Source organism: Diadema antillarum, unplaced genomic scaffold (genome assembly GCF_040938485.1).
Source record: "Diadema antillarum isolate AM-2024a unplaced genomic scaffold, OU_Dant_1.0 scf00000103, whole genome shotgun sequence".
NCBI classification, from domain to species: domain Eukaryota; kingdom Metazoa; phylum Echinodermata; class Echinoidea; order Diadematoida; family Diadematidae; genus Diadema; species Diadema antillarum.
Window position 1 is genome coordinate 6,592,977 of NW_027270992.1, and position 20,346 is coordinate 6,613,322.

At 39.5% G+C, this 20,346-nt stretch overlaps 1 pseudogene; it reads right to left on the reverse strand.

The window, feature by feature from the left end:
* Positions 1-800: 800 nt before the first annotated feature.
* LOC139719077 (type II iodothyronine deiodinase-like) lies at positions 801-19,049 on the reverse strand (annotated as a pseudogene).
* Between the last annotated feature and the right edge of the window lie 1,297 nt (positions 19,050-20,346).

Here is a 20,346-nt window from a genome sequence, read left to right on the forward strand (position 1 = left end):
GTGGTAATGAGCGACTGAATATTCAGCTAGATGATACTATGCGTACATACGGCACTGGATGATACCATCATCATCAAAATGGCGACTACTATAACTCTCACACCAGAACTTTGTCTCAGATAGCTTTGTTTATTAGCACTGTTGCAGACTTTGAACCTTTTGGCCCCTGCAGAGTGAACTTATTGAAAAGTTTGATAATGAACCCTCTAACCAAGAGATTTAGATATGTTTACGTGACAGTATGATATCATTACTTATACATGTAACGGTATATGATTATGCAGGGGACACACACACACACACACACACACACACACAACAACAACAACAACAAAAGTCTTGATATTTGAAATATCCCCAAGTTTACGAAGACAGCCTTTGAACAATCAGGATTTTTTTTTCTTACACATATACGCATATATGCATACATGTATATTATATACACTAGGCGTTGTCACATCAGCCCGATGTTTCGAAATAGCGCGCTATGCAGTTGCTGACTATTTTCTGCGAAAAATATCTCGAGCTTGGATTTTTATCGGGCTGATGTGAAAACGCCTACTGTAGCTTCAGGTTTCTAACATTTTTTTAATGAGATAATGAGAAACCTCTCATGAATTTAATGTGAGAGTCTGTCATTCCAAGACGGCTTGAATATTCATTTGCTGAAAATTTGTTTTGAAATGGCTGAGATATCCAAACCAGAGCTATTACCATCAATTTGTTATACCTTTCTTTTCTTTTTTGAGGGGGGGGGGGGGTGGGATGGCACGGCCATTCCAAACCTAATTTTCCTCAAATAAACTTTAAAGTCGTCATAGAATGGTATGCTTTGCACTATTACGTAAGTGGTGCTATGGTATCCCGCAAGGAGTTAAAAGCCAAATGCTCATCTCCACCATCTGTTGACCATGATTTAGTAACAGTCTGCACTTGAATGTTATTCTTTTCACCAAAATGTCGAATATGCGTTGGGGTTGAATAATTTTGCTGCCAACTGTATATATATATATATATATATATATATATATATGGGTGAGAATTTTGAACGATGTACAATTGAGCCAAAACAAGGCAAAATTTAAAAAGTAGGAAATTCTCCAAATCATTCATCTTGCCTGAAAGAGTGTAACTCAAGCTTTAATATGAACCCAATTATACTAGGATTTTCCCAGAGGAACAAGTTTTTATTCACCGCTGAAGTTTACCATGTCCAGAGCAGCGAACGTCCGTAAGGAATAGTACTGCACATACATTTGAATACCATTTAACATAGTTTCCAAAGATCTGATTCAGTTCAAAATCCTAACGAAATATCTTAAGGGACATGTGTACGTGATTGCAGAATATTAAGCTTGTACTCTTAACCTGTACGTAATGGTAGACAACTGATGATTTAACTAAATTCGTAATTTCTGTGGAAATATTGCTCTTCCGCTAAACACTTTCTTAACTTTACGCGCATTTTACAGAAACTCAATATTTTCACCTCTTATTTCACTATCCCATACTTTAATCCTCACTCCCAAGTAATAATATACCTTTTTAAGATGTATCTGATCTGGGCAGTCTCTATAACCCAACAAACATAGCATAGTTTTCATCACGGAGGTTCGCATGTAGCTCACGGACGTTCGGAACAAACAAGATATTGAACAATGCAGCTCTCTTGAGTTGGAAACGCATTCTACTCACAACAAACAGCAATTTCATGTCGAGAACAAATTCCTCTGCAAAATCCTGAATAGATATTACCAATTCTCAACTATATAAGCTTGTCTATCTTCTCATACTGAGGAATCAAAGAAAACAATTTTTCCATTTCTCGTAAATGAACGTACAAACGTACGTGTAATCTCAGTGACGCAGTCCATCCTTGAGAACGAATATATTTATCAAAATTTCGTTGTCATGAAGTAAATATTCAGGTCCTAAACTTGTTATATGAAGTCTACAATGCAAAATTTGCTTTTTATATAACGAACATGGTCACAGCTAAAATTATGACAAAGAATTAATATAGAAAAACAGAAGAAATGTGCTCCGTTATAGAAATACGAAGTTTAGCTGGGGAGGGCAAACGAATACGTTAGGAAGAAATCCCTCTGTGTTTGCTCTTTGTGTTACACACTGTTACCGAGGAGAATTTGTGTTATTATATTAGTCAGAAATGATAACAGGTTCGATACTGCGAAGTTTCGTCATAACAAGACACAATAAGTCCATATAGCTTGGATGGATGTTTGTGACTTCGATATTATACAATATGGTTTGTTATAACAAACCTTTTGTAGCATTTCGGAGGCTCGTTATTCATACAGTTTGTCAATACGAAAATTGATAGAGTTCGTATAATTATGAAGCTTTTTTATTCGGTAAATGATAGGAATCTCCGAATTTTAATCGAAAGGCTTATTAATTGGAACATGAAAAATTATATTCGCTTATCCAAATGTGGAGAAACAACTTAACGACTAAAATCCTCCAATTTCAAAACCTCATAATAACCGTTTTCACCTAAACGAATATCATGCCCATTCCACTTTTAGAAGAACGGACCTAAAAATAATGATCTTTAATATCTATTTTTCGACGAACATTTCTAATAACAAACCTCCTGAATTAACTACAATTTTTTTCTTTCATTTTGGAATAACAAACCTTTGGACATCGGAGTAACGAATCTTTGGAAGAGCGAACTTGTCAAAGTGCAACCTTAAACCTATTCTTAATCATTATTTTTTTTCAAATGTATTTTCAAAGTAAGCACAAAAGCACAAACAAACTGACGATCTCTCTGTCTCTTAAATGTAAAATGAAAAAAAAAAATCTTGGAAAAAATTACAAATGAATATTGCTTTTCATTGATGAGTATAAAACAACACCATGTGATGATAAGCGGAGGATTTGTGTGTTTTCATCAGACAATAATTGTATACTGCATGATTTTTGTTCGCTTGTGACGGCATTTCGATGAATAAAAAACATAAACAAACAAACAAAAACTTCTCCAGAGGAATTTGGTATAACGGGAGTGCACTGGCAATTCTTTTCTCTGTGTGTTGGAGCTTGATCCCTTCTCTGTTTCTCAGTCATTTTCATTCAACTGTTTCCACGTCCTTTTGAAACTTTTCCGTTTCTTATTCAACACATGCTCATTACAGACTTTTTCCGTCATTATCCTGAATGTGATTGCGTAGCACTTTTCGGATTTGTTTTGGTTTGTTTTGTTTTGTTTTTGCTTTCTGTTTGGTCGCAGCATGTTCAGGCTATTGAGGGAATGAGAGAAAAATCGTCATGAAGAGAAAAATAAGAATGAATTAAGGCATTTAATATCATGACAATTACAGCGAACGTCCGTTATGGAGACCAAAACTGGATGTGCTCTGTTTGAGACGGCAGCTACCATACTCAAAAGATAAACACTTAGAGCACCTGTCACTAAAAAATGGCACTGATCTTCTTTCTCCTACTATGTAATCCATTGACTTATTCAACCAACGAACATCCGTGAAAAAAACGTTTTCCGTTTGTTATTACAGGTAAATTGAGTGCTGACCGCTATTCACTTTCGGGTATGAGCGGCTCGGTGATTTGGTAATATTTTCAACTAACATTAATCTTATGTGCAGTGATATATTTGTAATTGTCAGAAATTTCCTTTCTCGGACAGAACGTCCGTGAGCCAAACTTTCAGAACCTGTAACAGTACAAATTGTCTCCAGAACCTCATTAGAAAGAAATTTAAACGCACAGAAATTACAGATTACGCAAAATTCCATTTTCCTATAACTTTGTTTTAAGTGTTTAGCTGTTTTTGTATAATTAGAGGGAAAACAAGCGTAAAATTGCGAGTAAATTTTCAATTGTTTGTTCATCATGATCACATAACGCCTTAAAAATTCTGAAACTACTGCTCTAAACTCATTGTTTACTTTGTTAAACTTTATTTGTCGCTATTCGAGCCAAAAGTTTTAAAGAATACAGGTCACTTTCGGGACAAGTTATCCCTATCGGAGGGATTGCATACGTCACGGACGTTCTCTGGAATTATCACGGACGTTCGTTCTACTACTAGGGTCATGTTCCAGGACGGATAACTAATCGGCAGAGAGTACCTAGCCTTCCTAACTCTTTCAAAAATTTGAAAAGGTATTGTCAATGCAAATTATAAGAAATTTGACATCCTTACAACATATGTATTGCTCAGAGGGGGATCAGGAGGTGAATTTTCAGAGAAAATATTAATTATTTGCTTGGTTTTTGGTGAATTACATGGTCCAAAAACTGCGGACGAACCTCAGTCCGCTCCAAAAATGGCATGCAGCTCCTCGGCTAGAGAGCCAAAGGTAAAATGCACCTTCACCATCAAAGCAAGATGGTGTCCCACTCGAAAACGTTTTAATCATCACGGACGTTCTTTCTTTCTTGGAGGTTCGTCTAAAAATATAATTTCGGTTCCTATTTGACAACGGATGGACAGAAACTCAAAACAAACATATTATCGTGTTGCTAGATCTTAGTTGATTACGACTCAGAACAATATCGCCAATAACGTTTCATGGGCTACGATCTTTATTAGAAAATAGCGGAAGCACGTCCGTGACCAAAACTGAGTATAATTTTGCATAAAAGAATATTACGTCCCATGTACAGCCAGCAGACGTACAATTTTTGCAGGATATGTTCATTAGGTGGAACACCAAATTTTCGTAAACGTTACAGTTGGGACAACAAAGTAGAATTGGCAGCAGCGATAGAAATAAAAGTATCACGGACGTTCGTCTGTTTAGGACTTTGATATTTTAATTGTTCTCTGTAATTTTATACGTGCTCATTAAGTTCTTATAATTTTGTGGTACATACCCATGATATGTCAGATCCAGAACATGGTCAGATATTAGATGCCACGTACCATTAAAAATGCGCATCATCAGTTTGAAAAACAAAAATTATTGTGAAAATAGCGTTTTTACCGTATTTTTACGCTTTAAGTCCTGGTGAAATGAAAAATATCAGGCAAAAGTCAACCAAACCATATATTTCCTGAAAGGAAATTTACCAATCTTTGAGATGACATGAACAAATCTGGTTTCTTAGATCATCCTGGCGTGTTCGAAGGGAAAGAATGTCATAAGGTACGAAAATTGGCAATTGTACATCGTTCAAAATTCTCACCCATATATATATATATAATCCCACCGATATGTTTTATTTTATTAAAAGAGTTTGTTTTGAAGATATATGCAGGGGCGGGTGGGTTGTAGTTTTGTGTGTGTGTGTGTGTGTGTGTGTACGCATAGGTTAGGGTAGTTAGAGGGGATGTGCAGTGTTCGTTTAACAGCAATCTGTTATCAATAGTTTTAAGTGTGTTTTTTCGTGTGTATTTGAGTATCATTTCAGTAATTTTGTGTTTTATTCTATTGTTTAATTAATTAGGTAATTACTTAATTAACTATTTTAAGATATTTATGATTTTCAGATTTGAAGGAAATGTTATTTTATTTTTGTAAATTGATAGTCTTGCCTGTTTTGTGTCTTGCCTACGATATGTTAATTGATTTGTGTAGTTTTATGTAGTTTTTATTTGCTTTGTATCTATATGAATCACGTTATCTATACTTGTTTTTATTGCACGGACTAACTGAAAAACAGCCGTGGCTGATGTTAGTACCGTGATTAAATAAAATGAATGAATGAATGAATATAATCGCCCCGTCACTGTACACTTAAACATTAAACTGCACATTACTTGAACATGAGACCATTCTGAAGCAAATAATTTTCACACAACAATAGATACATAATGTACTCTTAAATGAATCCCACCAATCATCCCCCAGCATTCCCACGGATTCCCATTGATCAGTTACTAGCCATCCCCTTTAATCTATAAACCTTTATCATGCAGTGTCAACTCGAAGGTGATGTGGAATATTCATTGTACTTTGAAACTGCTTGATGCGGTAATCTCGAATGTCCAAGAAATCATTCACTGTAGTTTTTTTTTTCAGTTAGCAGAAGATCGGTTTATCCATTTATTAGACAATTCAGTCGCACTTTTTTCCTTCACAAACAATACTGAACATGCCCTCTTATTCACATTCAGGAGCATCAAAATATGTTCCGAGTCAGTGCTGTAGGCAAACATTATATAAGACAAACGGGAAAGAATCGGTCTTCGAAGTCACTTGTAAAGGCTTGCAACGAAAACGTCATTGGGCTTGTAGCTGTTATGATGTTTGCCTACATTGACTGATTTTCTAGCATGAATTTAGTTATTAGTGGTTAAATAACATTTAGTTATTAGTGGTTACTCTACTTACGCAATTTGAAACGAAAGTATCGTCGAATCTTCAGTAGAAGTGAGGAAAATCATATACATAGACACAGTGAGTGAGGTATTGGCAAACTGTTCATTATGAATGTGATATAATGACTGTGTAGTGTGTACACTCGTCATTATGAGGAATTAAGGGAGAAAGTATACGTGAACGGAACATGACGCATATCTCTCGTTTGAAGAGGCTACACCCCCGTAAATAATGCCAGTGCATATCTTGGCAATCAATGACTTAAAATCAAAGATATAAAACACCTGTTTCTTGACCCTGGCCTAATTTAAGCATCAGTCATCGCCACAGCACCACAGGAGGGGGGGGGGGGGGGGGGGGGGCGGCACCGCGAGAGGAGGAGATTGTTTTGGTTTTGGCATGGGCTATGTAGCTCCATGGTGCGTGTGTGTGTGTGTGTACGTGTGTACACTGTAGGGTTGTGACGGCAATTTACGTATAGTATCAATTACAATACATCAGTTTTCACTGGATTTCATTACAGAGAAAACTACGTCCATCTACAGTAATAATGATAGTGATATGAAAAGTCGTATAGCCCTTATGACCAAAGTGTCTCCAAGCGTTTACAATTAACAAGAAAAGCGATCTTGTAAATCAGCTGTAAATAATGTATTAATTACACAATCATCGACATTTCTCCCCAAATGAGTGGGGATGAGTTTCCTTTTGAAAATGTCAACAGAGGTAGAGTATTATACCGAATATGAGTAGGGAGGTTGTTCCAGAGAAGGTGGTCACTTATGGAGAAAGCGATTCTTATAACGGTTGTGTCATGTGGCACATAAAGCATATCAGTGTATCCGTATGGCAAAATGTATAACTTCTCCAAAGTATTGTTCAAGATCTAAAGCTCAATCAAACAGATGTGTGAATGTGTGTATTTGTGTGTCATACTTTTATCGGATTTCTACTTTTTAGCGACATTCTCCTCCAACCACTGCCGTGCCTCGTGAGTCATGAGTCGCTTCGGAGTTTGAAGCTGGACGGCGACGTCATTGCCCACGTACGACAGCTTCCCGTTCTGCACGAAGAACACCTTGTCGGGATGGGCGTTGAACACCTTGGAGAAGGTGTTGTCCATCCTATCGACCAGGAGGCGAAATTTGGAGGTGTCAGTGACGTCATCAGTCAAACAGGAGCTGTCCAAGTCAAGGAGATCCCTGGAGAGAAATGAGATAACACACTAGAATCGTGGCAGGTTTGTTTGTTAGCATACTTGTTTCGACACTGACACTTGAGGTTGGTTTGAGGTGGCAGTCGAGCTTTTAACCCTTTCTGTACCAAAGAGTCAAATAGGCACAAATTTAACACACAAACCTGTGGACAAAGATAGTTAAGCGCTTAGCTCACTGGAGGAGACGTAGTCGCGGCCTTCGTGAGACTGGAAACACCAAAATATGGTTTACGTTCTCATTCAAGAAGACTACTCCAGAGCGACGTTCGAGACGTTTCCAAACAGGATGACAAATTATTCGCCCAGAAAATCGTGGAAACGTCTCCTCGACGTCTCCACATCGTCGCTTGTATGTCACCATGGGTTTCCGCAACGTTACGAGACGTCTCAGAGACGCGGACAAAATTTGCCTCCGCGAGATATGGTCGCCACTGATGGAAACGTCGCGGAGACGGCTCCGAGACCAGATGGAAACAAGAAGATGTCTTTAAAAAATGTTCAAGTGTCTCTCGTGACTCTCAAGAGACTCCAGGGGACGTTGCGGAGACGTCGCGGAGACCTGAGTAGTTCCGATACGGGACTCTTTTCTTTTTTCTCACTCTCTCATACGCCCTCATTGGCGGTAGCGCGAAGTCTTCTCGGTCGCGACAGTCCACCACAGAACTCTTCTTCTGTGCAGTCCACGCATCGCGCGAGTCCACAAACTGTTCGGGGGGGGGGGGGGGGGGGGGGGGGGTTCTCCTTATCAGAGCGGGTTGTATCTATCAACCCGCTCTGCTCCTTATACTACACCGCCCTCAACGACGATACTTCCGTGTGCGATATTGCTAGTACCATAGACCATGCTAGTACACACCGTATACGAAGGCAGTCCAGGCAGTTGACTAAGACCTGAGTGGCCACCAGATCGCCACCTCGTCTCAAAGTTAGGGAGAAACCTGCTTGAGTGACACTCACAAGCCCTTCAGACAGAGTTTTGCAGCGTACTACGAGTATACAAGGCGAACAAACTACCGGTATGTAGCCTGCGCATATTCACGGGACGCGAGGACTCCGCTCCATACCGTTGGTCAACGGCGGTCTCAGTTGTGAAAATCTCTTAAGACACAAAAGACAACAACAACAACACCCTAGCTGCAAAAAGAAAAAAGAAAAAAAAGAAGCGAGGTAACAAGAGAAGACAAGGAGCCCCGCACCAGTCATTTATGATAACTAATGAATAACGATAAGGGCTTGTACGTCTGATGGATTGAGGGATTGTTACAAGGCTAGGAGCAGAAGGTCGTACAACGATCATCGTACATCCACAAAAATGCATCGATCAGATAAAAAATGTTCAAGTAATCAAGTCAGCACATCTCATAGAAAACCATTACTTTGACCATCTTGCTGAAAGCGTGTCTTTGTTTGCAACCTGCGTTTATGGGCGGTAATAACCACCAGTTTAGTCCGCAGCAGTGGTTCACCAAGTGCGGCGATCGTGACCTCATAAACACGACCCGTACTTGCTTACATAATTATGACCTGGGCGCAAATTCATTCATTCATTTACTCACTCATTTTCACTCAACAGAACATGCATACATAAAATGTGACAATAACACGAACAAATATGATAGGACAATGTGACAGACAAAAATAAAGTTAGTAGGTGAAGGCAATGGGTCTTATCTTAAAACTATAAAACCCGGGGATATTCTCCACATGATTCCTCGGAACGCATCTTATCCATATTTCATTTTGATTGCTCTTCCGTATACTCAAAATAGCACTCGATCGACCTTGGACCCCAATCTAGACATAATGTAACAGAAGCACACATTATGTATATTTACTGGTACCGAGTAGAAAATTGTCTAACGAATGAAACAGAAAACAATAATCACCACGTTGTTTAGTGACGCAATACTGCAGCGCTTAGTGTGACACGTAAAACAAAAGAAAAATCCTGCTCAGGTTGACTTTTCATAAACAGAAAATCACATGAACAGAACGGCACAAGTTACACTGAAATTATAAACTTGATATCAGTGAATTGATACCAGCCACATAACGGAATTTGAATCAGGTGATGATTAATCTTTATAAGCAGAATATATTATGACATAACTTTTTTGATTTTGCGCAGTTTTTACATTCGAATGTCTATAAGATTTTCGTTGGAAATTATTATTATTATCATTGATATTATTATTATTACTATAATGCGTTAAGATCATTATGACATGGACCTCAATGAGACACCTGTTTTTGCTTGCCCTTAATTAACCACGTAGGGACAAATAAAGAACATGGATTTTTGTAATGACAAAACAAGTAATTCCACCTTTTAAACAACTTGAACGAATCATCACATGAAAATGAATTCCCCTGAATAAAGGCTGCATATATATATATATATATATATATGAAAATGACTGGGAGAAGACGATGACTACATGTAGAAATAAATCACATTGGGAAATTTCCCTCTATCAGGGCATTTCCCCCGTTACTCACTTGGCGGCAGCGATTCTGTCCTCCAGGGATTTGTGTTGTTGCGTGGAGCTCACGTTGTGCCCCATCATCCAGCGGCCTTTGGGATGAGCCTCGGCCAAGTAGACGACAAGGAAGTCGGCCTGGTTTCGGAAGTCACGGGCGAGAGCCGCCAGCGTGCCGCCTACTACGCAGGCCTGTGTACATAATAATCATCAATGAAAATGAGCAGCGAGTCAGTCAAATTCGGCTGAGCCAACTCTTGACTATTGGTGTAACTATTACAACCTCATTATCTTTAAGCACAGCATTTAGTAGTTATCAAAGTTTGTTATCATGAAAAAGTACACCTGTGGTATCAACGTCATTATTTGCTTCGTTCGCAATTTGACTGTAAAATTCTTCGACTTTTCTTGCACAAGACTGGCCTGTCCCTCCATCATTGCTTTGCTTACTTGAGATTGTAATTCCAGTTTGATTTGTTTTGTTCTACCTGGTTTGTATCATAAGTAAATGAAAGATCTCCGCACAAGCCAGGACTGATTTTGCAGTTTGATGTAAGAGATATCTGCAGTTTACATGGCATGTTACTATATATCACTACATGATGTTATCTTTACCATTATCGCAAAACGAGCTTTCACCATTCTTTGAAAGTTAAGATATTTGCGATTAAAGCTCCTAAAAATAGAGAGAGAATGATAAAAAACACGGAATATTTTTTTAATCATAACTTCCAGAAGATTGCCTGTTGTGTTACAAGAAAGTATTAATGGTCCTGGAAAAGGTTTATTTTCCTCTATCTGATGATGGACTTGAGAACGGCACTATAGACCGATTCGGGTTCGTTGAGGGCAGCAGACAATTTGTGGCACTGGGGGCAGCCATTAGCTCATTTTGCGGTGTCCCAGCCGACCCCCCCCCCTTCCTCTCCCCCACCCTACGGGCAACATGTTTATCGCGCACTTGTAACAAAGGTTCGCGCACTATTAAGCAAGCATTCGCGCACTCAGTACGAGACGCCCACTGGCTAAAAAAACCATGCATCTGGGGGGCGTTTCATCAACGAGTTCGTCGGAGTTTTCACCGACAAATTTGCTATCAGCCAATCAGACCAAGGATTTCATTAGCTTTTAACAGTTGTCAGTGTAAATCCTTGCGTCTGATTGGCTGATAGCAAATTTGTCGGTGAAAACTCCGACGAACTCGTTGATGAAACGCCCCCCAGTTTTTCATTCCGTGCGCGTGAGAGGGGTGGGGAGAGAGGAGGGGGGGGGGGGGGTCGGCTGAGACACCGCAGTAATGGCGCTGCCCATGCCAAAAATACGCATAGCGCGTCACAGAATCGGTCTATAGCTGTTTCATTCATTTTGATGTTGCTGTGATGATTATGCATGATGAAGCCTAAAAAACGGAACAATCCTTACCCTGAGCGGGGGTCAAGAAGATGAAGAAGCAAGAATCATGAGAGGGCGCTCTTTGTTGATGTGGAGATCGTGCAGGTATCTCTTGGTTCCGCCCAGGGTTACGAGCTCGACGTTGGGTAGGACGTCGCCGACACTGACCCCTTTACATGGCGGAAAGGCTCCTTCGTCAAGAAAGGCGTAAGCTGCCGCTTTCAGAACCTGAAGAAATAATATGTAACATGAGGTGTTGTTGAAGAAGTTAAACCATATTGAATCTGTATTCATATCATTTTATTCCATTACATTTATATTTTCCATTTCCTACAAAAATCATAAATAATTCATAAACGCAACATGTTTTCCTGAATACAATTGTTGGCGCAGTTTGTTAATTTCGGCCTCTCTGTCGTTCAGTTCTTTCTACTTCGTCCGTTGATATGCTCTTTGTTTTTACAAGCTTGTATATAAAACAGCAAAGGGAGTCATGCTGACACCTTTTGTTTTTCTCTTTTTTATTCCCTTTATTGAGCAATGTAGATCAGGTCTGTCTCTAGAAGTTGCTGATGGAGCATGCGCAGAGAAGATTCTAATAAGCAAAACCATATACGCACTAAAATGCAGAAGATATTTTCCGAAAGATAACAACACAAACTCAGCGAATTTGTCATAAGGTTCGTTCAAGACCCGATTTCGACATGAGGGTTTGATCGTTGTGGCACCATGCAAAAAGAAAGTAAAGAAGACACGACTAAACAAACCTGGGGGCATAGATGCCAAGTTCAAAACATTTTTATGAGTGAGATTTTCATGACTCAGCATCTCGGCGCGCGCGCATGTGCATGAGTGAGGGAGCGAAGCGACTGAGCGAGGGGAGGGGATTGGGAGGGGGGTATCCGCCCTCCCATGGTAGGGAGCTTTTCCACTCTTTAGCTCTTAATGGTGCAAGCTGGTGCATACTTAAGTGACAATTTTTTACTTATTTTGAAAGACAAAAAGGAAATATGCCTTCAATTGCAACTCGCTTTAATCCTTTAATCTATGCTCCCAATGCGTGAGAAAAATGGGTGTTATGCGTGAGATCGTGAGACAGACCCTAAATGCTTGAGTCTCACTCACAATGCGTGAGACTTGGTAGGTCTGGGGGGTTCATAAAGGTGTTCGTAGAGTTACGAACAACTTACGAGCGACTGGTGATCAGTTTTGATGTGCTATACTTATCAGAATTTCCATAATTAAGCACAAGAACTGATCACCAGTCGCTCGTAAGTTGTTAGTAACTTTACGAACAGCTTTATGAAACAGGGCCCAGGGCAAAACAAACAACCGCGGTTTCAAAACAATTACACTTACAGACATTCTCCGTTTATTTATTCAATTCAATTCAATTCAATTCAAACTTTATTTTCACTTTCTTTCTTCAACAGAATGTATAAGAAACATGCATAAATTTGACATGCGAATCGTCTCCCTCCCCCTCCCCCCCCCCTTATTCCACATTCAGCCCATGACGATTTTTCATTATCATTATTATACGACTCAGTACTATGCGGTGCAATTTTACATTTCATTTTATACTCAGTAGTAAAATTATGTCATGTGATCGCGTGGCAAGATGCTGGTACATTGCCGTTTCAGAGAAATAGTTAAAAAAAAAAACTTGTTATATAATATTACATATATGCTGGCAGGTGGATATTTCTGTGTTGGTTACTCTCAATGACAAAGCACAAGTTTCGTAACTGAAGAACTGCCAATAATGACCTCCAGTTTTGTTTTGTTTTGTTTTGTTTTGTTGGTTTTTTTTTTGTCTACAAGTGTCATTTCGTCTTTAAATACACGTGTGCCGAGCACACTATACCTCAAAGTTCCCACGTGTTTTGCGGCTCCAAAGAAAAGTATTGTCCCCAAGATTTTTTCAATCATTATTCTTTCTTCCGTCCCACGACTCTTTGCGATAGAAGCCCTTTTCTAGATCCACCCCTCCTTTCTTACTTTTTCATAATTTTTACTTCGCGTTGTCAATTAATTACCCGCTACGTTTTTTCTCACTTCATTTTGTGATACACAACATAGAAACGGATTTCACATCTTTCTCACTTTTCTCTCATGTCTCCCTGATTTTACAACTTTCTCCCTCCCCCTTTCCTCCCTTCTTTCTGGTTAATCTTAAGCAACCCACCAACTTTCGAACACTTTAACTGATCCTCGCTCTAATCTTCCTTACAGTTGTCCCTGCCTTCCATGCTCCTGTCTCCATTTTATGCAGCAATCTCAACGTCTAGCTCACCGATGCCCTTTCGACTGTCACTATTTGCCTTACTAACACGCTTCCCTCCTTCACGTTTCTCTTTCTAGTGTCTTCTTTTGTCCAACAACAGTTCTTTCAAGGACTGTCACCGCAAACGTCTCTTCCTCGATATTTGTTTTTATTTTTTCTCTATTTGTTGTCAAAACAGAGCGCTTCAGACAACGATTAGGCCAGACTGGTTTCATGCGTGTACTCCTCTACTGTCTACTTACATGCATGTAGGTGGTGAGCATTGCGTATGGGTGACGTGTTAAACAAAGCAATATGGCTACCAAGGGAGATTTCCATAGTTGTGGGAAGGTTTTTTTTTTTTTCTTTTTAAATGAGCCAAACATTGTCGGAAACGTCACGTCACTCAAAACCCCTTTTCTTTTTGTCTGCCTGTATTCAGTTCTCTCTTTTTTTTTTCTTTCGTTATTTTTTTTTATTTATTCTCGTGTTTCCCTATCTGTCTCTATCTATTTAATTTTTCAATTGTTCATATCTTTACTTTTCATTAATGTTAACTTTTATAGTCAGACAGTGCTAGCAGATACACTCCAGCAAGCCACAACACATGGCCTATATACTCAGGGCACCCTTTACTTTTTTTTAACTTTTTTTTTTCTTTTTCTTCTGCTTATTAGAATTATCATAATTGTAACAATAATGCTAATGCTAATGATAATGATAATAATAATAACAATTGTTATAATCATCATCATCATCATCATTTATCATTATTTGTTGCCATTGTTGTCATTACCATAATTATCATTGTCACTATTATTCCTATTCAGAACAAAGCGTCTCGCTCACTGATCATATTAGCAATGACTGTTAACCTCATTGATTGAAATAAAACACAACAACCGCAGCTCCACCAGAAACGCCGAAAATAAGAATATTAACAAAAACAGCAACACCAATTTGATATCAGTGGCAAAACCACAACTGCAACTTCAACAGCTGCCCCCACAATGATATCAACAACCAATCCACATCATCAACAAGAAAAAAAAAAGATATTACGTAGACGGGAACTATGACTCATATCTAGGAGGAAAAACAAGAAGATTCTTAAATAAACAGCCGAAAAAACAACAACGAACAAACAACAACTAGGGCCTACACGACAAGCACAAAATACATTTACAACAGCGCCACTAATCGGCGGCGACTAGTTGTACTCTGGACGGATCTTACCTCGGGGCAGTCCCCGTACCCCATGAACATAGCCTCCTCCATGCACGTTATTTTTCCCGGGCCGAAGAGATCCCGGAGGTGACCCAACCCAGCTGCCTCCAATGCCATCTGCGCATGCGTAGTTTGAACTTCCTGATGCACAGATGGGATGGGAACATACAAAGTAATTCAAGTAAAAGGAATAATGTATGAGAAACAAGTTTAATGAAAACAGAATAAAGAATATCTGCAGTCGATAACAGTAGTACAGACTGTATTTATATACCGTTAATGATGGTGATCGCAAGAACATCCAAATGGGCCCTATATAATTCAATCAGACATACATGTACACTGCGTATGCACACAGACAATCATAGTAGCTCATACTGTTATATAGTAATACTAGTAGTTACTACCCTATACGATAAGTAAATACCACATCAGAATGAGGACAGAAAGAAATAAACTAAGAAAGAAACTAGGAACAAACCCCTTGTCACGTCAAATGGAAACCTTATTAATTCAATAAATTGATTATTTATTCATTCATTTATTCATTCATCCATTCCACCATTCTGATAAGTTAATCAAACATGTCCATGCACAAATGTTTTTGCTTTTTCTATCTTTCTTATTACTTGCATTCTAAATTTCGTTTATTGTACATAATCACGTAATGTCAATGCACTAAATTTTCAAAAAACTTCATAGATATTTACATGTTTTCCTTGAAAATGGAAGGTAAGAAATAAAATGCATGAATGAATGAACTCGTCGTGAAAATAATAATCAACACGTCATCATTCTAAGTAACTTACATACCTTCACAACTGAAAGTGTATACGTGTATAAGTGGACCAGGGGACACTGTATTGATGGTGTGACGGGGGTCTTTTATGAGTACTGCGCCAAAAATACGTCGTCGCTGTAACTTTTGTCAAATTCTTCCCTAGCCTGCCAAGGTAATTACCCCGACATTACCCCGGCATTACCAAGACAACCCTTCTCTTCAAACGAAACAATGAATCAATTTAACAAAACATCATTTCATATGAAAAGTAGGCCTACACATTCCCTAGACTTGCTACTGATATGATGTAAAGGGTAATATCATTCGTCCTACTTTCTGAGAGAGGTAAGTCTAGTGCTCTTTTATTATGGTCGAAAAGTGAAAAACCGTTGAATTTTCTTTATATTTTCTTAATATTGAAGTGCATAATGTGTTGTTATGATCTGTCGTAAACTTCTGATCCAGCGATCTTGTCACCACAACTTCAAAAATTCATAACTTCTGATCGGATTGTCCAATTTTCCTGATTTTTTCACTGATGTCTTCATCAACTTTGCTGCATTCATTCAGTAGGCCCTATTTCAAAGTTGCATCTCCCCTTAATAAAGTTTGTTGAAAATTAGTGTCGCTCTGAAATCTTTCACTGTAAACTTACCTGCATCTTCACCAAGACATCTGCATCGGTGAAATCCATCTTCTCGTCATACAGCTTCTGAATCACGTCCGAATTCATCAGCTTTAGGTGCTCTCGGACGACCGCGAGTGCGACCTCGGGCTCGCCGAAAAATCTCCTGAAAGGAGGCCCCATGGTAGCGGGTCCTGGAGGTTTGCCGCCAGGTGCGCGCTCTATCGAGCCGTGGCCCCCGTTCGGCACGTCCCTCCATCCCGTGTCATTAGGGCTGGAGTCGGTCATGTTTCCTGCTGGAGTTCCCCTGATGGAAAAGGTCAGGAAGCCTTTGTCACTGGCAGACAACTCAAACGGGGCATTCTTTCGTCATATTTCCATTTTGAAGTCTCCTTTTCTCTATACAGTATCCCTCTATCCACTCAACAGACAATGACAAAGTATGTGATTTTACATCCATGCATTATAGGTATACTCATGAACTACTAAGTTGATGCTATAATAGTTGTGAAAATTATTATAATTTTTAATGAAAATGATATGATAATGAAGAAAATGGTAGCAATAATAACAACAATAACAATATTAATGAAAATGATGATAATAATGATGATAATGATAGCAATAATGATAATAACAATTATACATGTATAATCATAATATTAAACTGGTTCCATAACGCTTTACAAAGAAATGGTGGGAAAATCAGTGCAAGGAATTTCTCTCAAGGTATTCGTTAAAAGCTGCAAGATAGGTCTTGTGCGTGATAGATTGCAAAACATTGACAATATCGCCGATATTTAGTTATAATGCATATTTCTGACAAACGAATAGATATACACTCACTTCCATACACACAAAGACACTGAGTGATATTGTACCTTGTCCTCCGGAGTTCAGAAAGCCCTGCGTGCTGTTTAGTTGGTGGACTGCAACGTGAATGATGTCATGAGTGTTTGTCTCTGCGTGTATAGGCCAACACGTACTTTAGAACTGCAGTGCTTTCTTAAAATGTACGGGGGGGGGGGGGGCAGTGGCGGGATCAAGGAATTCCGTAAAAGAGGGGAGGGGCGCAAAAAAAAAATCGCGACTTTCCCATTTCCGAGTTTCATCGCTTGACAAACAAAAAAACAAAACAAAACAAGACAGAACATAAACAAGGCTTCAGAGCAATTTTCTGGTGCATTTCTCTGCAAAAAAATAAAGGGGGTCGCACACGCCTCTATCCTTTCATTTTTTCATTTTATTTCTTTTATTTAAAAAAAAAATCAAAGGGGGCTCGCGCCCGGTGCCACCCTCCCCAATCCGCCAACGGGGGGGGGGGGGGGGGGGGGGGGGGGGGGGTCGAGGGGAACCTCTCCCTGATCGGTCACATAGCTCGAACTTCGTGCAGGGGCAACGAAAATATAACGAGCCGGTTTTGTATAATAAAGTCGCGCCGTGTGAAATAGTTTACATTTCACATAATATGAACGACTGGAAGGTGACCAACCCGTCTGTTAAATCAGCTTCCCCTATCCAGTGAATCGTTGATGCGATGGACTCAAAATAGCAATGAAGGTCTGGTATATGCACTCTAGTCTCTATTGCCTCTACTTAATGCCATCCTCTATCTCCCCTGCCCTAACGGGCCCTGATTTACGTGTGGTTATTGTTTCTCATTCTTTCTCTGTAAACTATGCACAACTTTCTATCACAGACAGTTAACGGTACCACAATAGGTATGCAGAGATGTCAAGTTCAGAAAACTTTTATGAGTGATATTTTTATGACTCGGCTTCTCGGCGCTCGCGCGCATGCGCACGCGAACGAGGAGGGTGTCCCCCTCCCATGGTAGGGAGCTTTTTTGAATTATTAGCTCTTAATGATGCGATCTGGTGCATACTTAAGTGAATATTTTTTACTGATTTTGAAAGGCAAAAGGGGAATATACCTTCAATTGCAACTATCACTTTAATCCTTTGAGCTATGCTCCTTATTTTTGGCCCAAATTGCAGACTTCACCAGATGCGTGAGAAAAATGGGTGCCATGCGTGAGATCGTGAGACAGACCCTAAATGCTTGAGTCTCACGCAGAATGCGTGAGACTTGGTAGCTCTGGGTATGCTTCAAATAGTGTTTCACACTTTGAAAAGTAATGACAATCAACACAAGCTCAAATTGCATTGTGAGATATAATTATGACACAAGTTTCAATTCTTTCAAATAGAGCAGCTATTAGTAATTAGACAGATGACTATAATTGTAATTGAATTATGTTGATAATGCTTTACACCAGTTAATTCATACACAGACATTACACGACATATCCTGGCCAGCCACAGCCATAAACTAACAATTTGTCTCACAATCAACTATGATAGACCAACTGCAGGTCAAAGTCGACTATTCCCCCATACGTACAGCACAGCTACCATACTGAATTCGATCGAATGCCACATTCTGTGGCGTGCTTGCCGTAGATAACTAGTACCGTGTATACCCTATTCGTCCTCAACGTTTCCCTGCTGCAGTGACCTTCGAGTCAGGGGTGAACCCCGTCCTTTGTAAGTCAAGACAATGTCAAGGCGACGAAAAAAAATCAACGTTCTGAATCAGGAGCGATCAGATTTCACCATGGTTTTTATTTTTTTCAGAGTGATCGAGCATATTCATTGACCTCTATTGTACAGGTCGGAGAGCTTACTTACCAGCCCTTCAAGTCAAGTTGGCCACGTCTGATTCACTTATTCACTAAGTTGTCTTGTGCATGCTCATACTACACACACTTTACCTCCCTCGCATTCCCACGAATTCATTCAGTTGGCACGTCATGCAATGTTGTCATTTTATTGCAATCTATCTCTTCCCCTCTGTCTCTCCCTCTCCCTCCTTCTCTCTTCCCCTCTCTCCTCCCTCCCCGGCCTTTATAGAAGTGCCTTTAGCTTTCAACGTAATATTGAAGGCTTGATTATCCATAGATGTAATATTCCTTCCTGCACTGTGTTGATTGGGAAGGGGGTGAGTTAGAATAGACGGTTTCTGTAATGTATTACAATTTATGGATGCTTCTTTTCCTGCAGTAAGTAATGAAGCATTTCATTCACCTCCCTCCCATTGTAAAGTTCCATAGAGGCAGGAATTCACTCAGTTGTTGCAAGGTGGGACATGTAGGACATGTAGGACAAGTCTCCGTCAATGTGGTTATCAAGGGCAACGTTTGTCAACAAAGCATGCATAGAATGTGACTATACTACAGAGCAAGCCCGTATTCAACATGCATACATGCATGAAGGATTGTTGGGGGGGGGGGGGGGGGGGGGGGTCAGAATTAGAAACGCGCGGGCCTGCAGAGCGGTACGACCGGTCTTTATTGAGTCGTCTAGCTGGCATGGAATCCTTGATACTGTTTGATGCCTTCCATTTTTTTTTTAATGATGTGCATGATTATAAAGATGCGTTCTTGTCGTAAGTAGCATCAATATGAAGCTTTGTCGGGAATTCCAAAATACTATGCGACCACGTATCTCATTCTGTTTAGACCTAAAATCGTTTGTGTGTGAGGTCACGAGAAAAAAGGAATAGTGTAATAAGCTATTTAAAGACTGGTCTGTATCCGAGGAAGGTCTTCATTTGTTTTTCACTTTAGTTTCCAGAAAAACTCCAAGAACAGTAAATAATATCGTGAAATTGACGAATGTCAATACTTGTAATCACATATCGTACGCCAAACCAAATACACGTATACAGTGATTGATGCAACATGTTGACTGTGAACAAATATTTTACATTTCATAGGTTACGCGCAAGGATGACAAAAGATAGATATAACTCCTTTTCCCTCATGAAATATCAGAAGTAAACCTAGAACTTAGCTTTGGCATTCGTGTTCACAGGAAGATGTACACCCTATACGTTTCTTATTTTAAACTATACGACTCTTAGTTTGCGGACAGTTGTTTTTGATCTCAACTCAACGAACTTTGTCATAATAGCGTGTTGCACTTATCTTTCTTTACTTGAACCTGAACTATTGACATAATTTTATAGTCCATGGGCCAGGCCA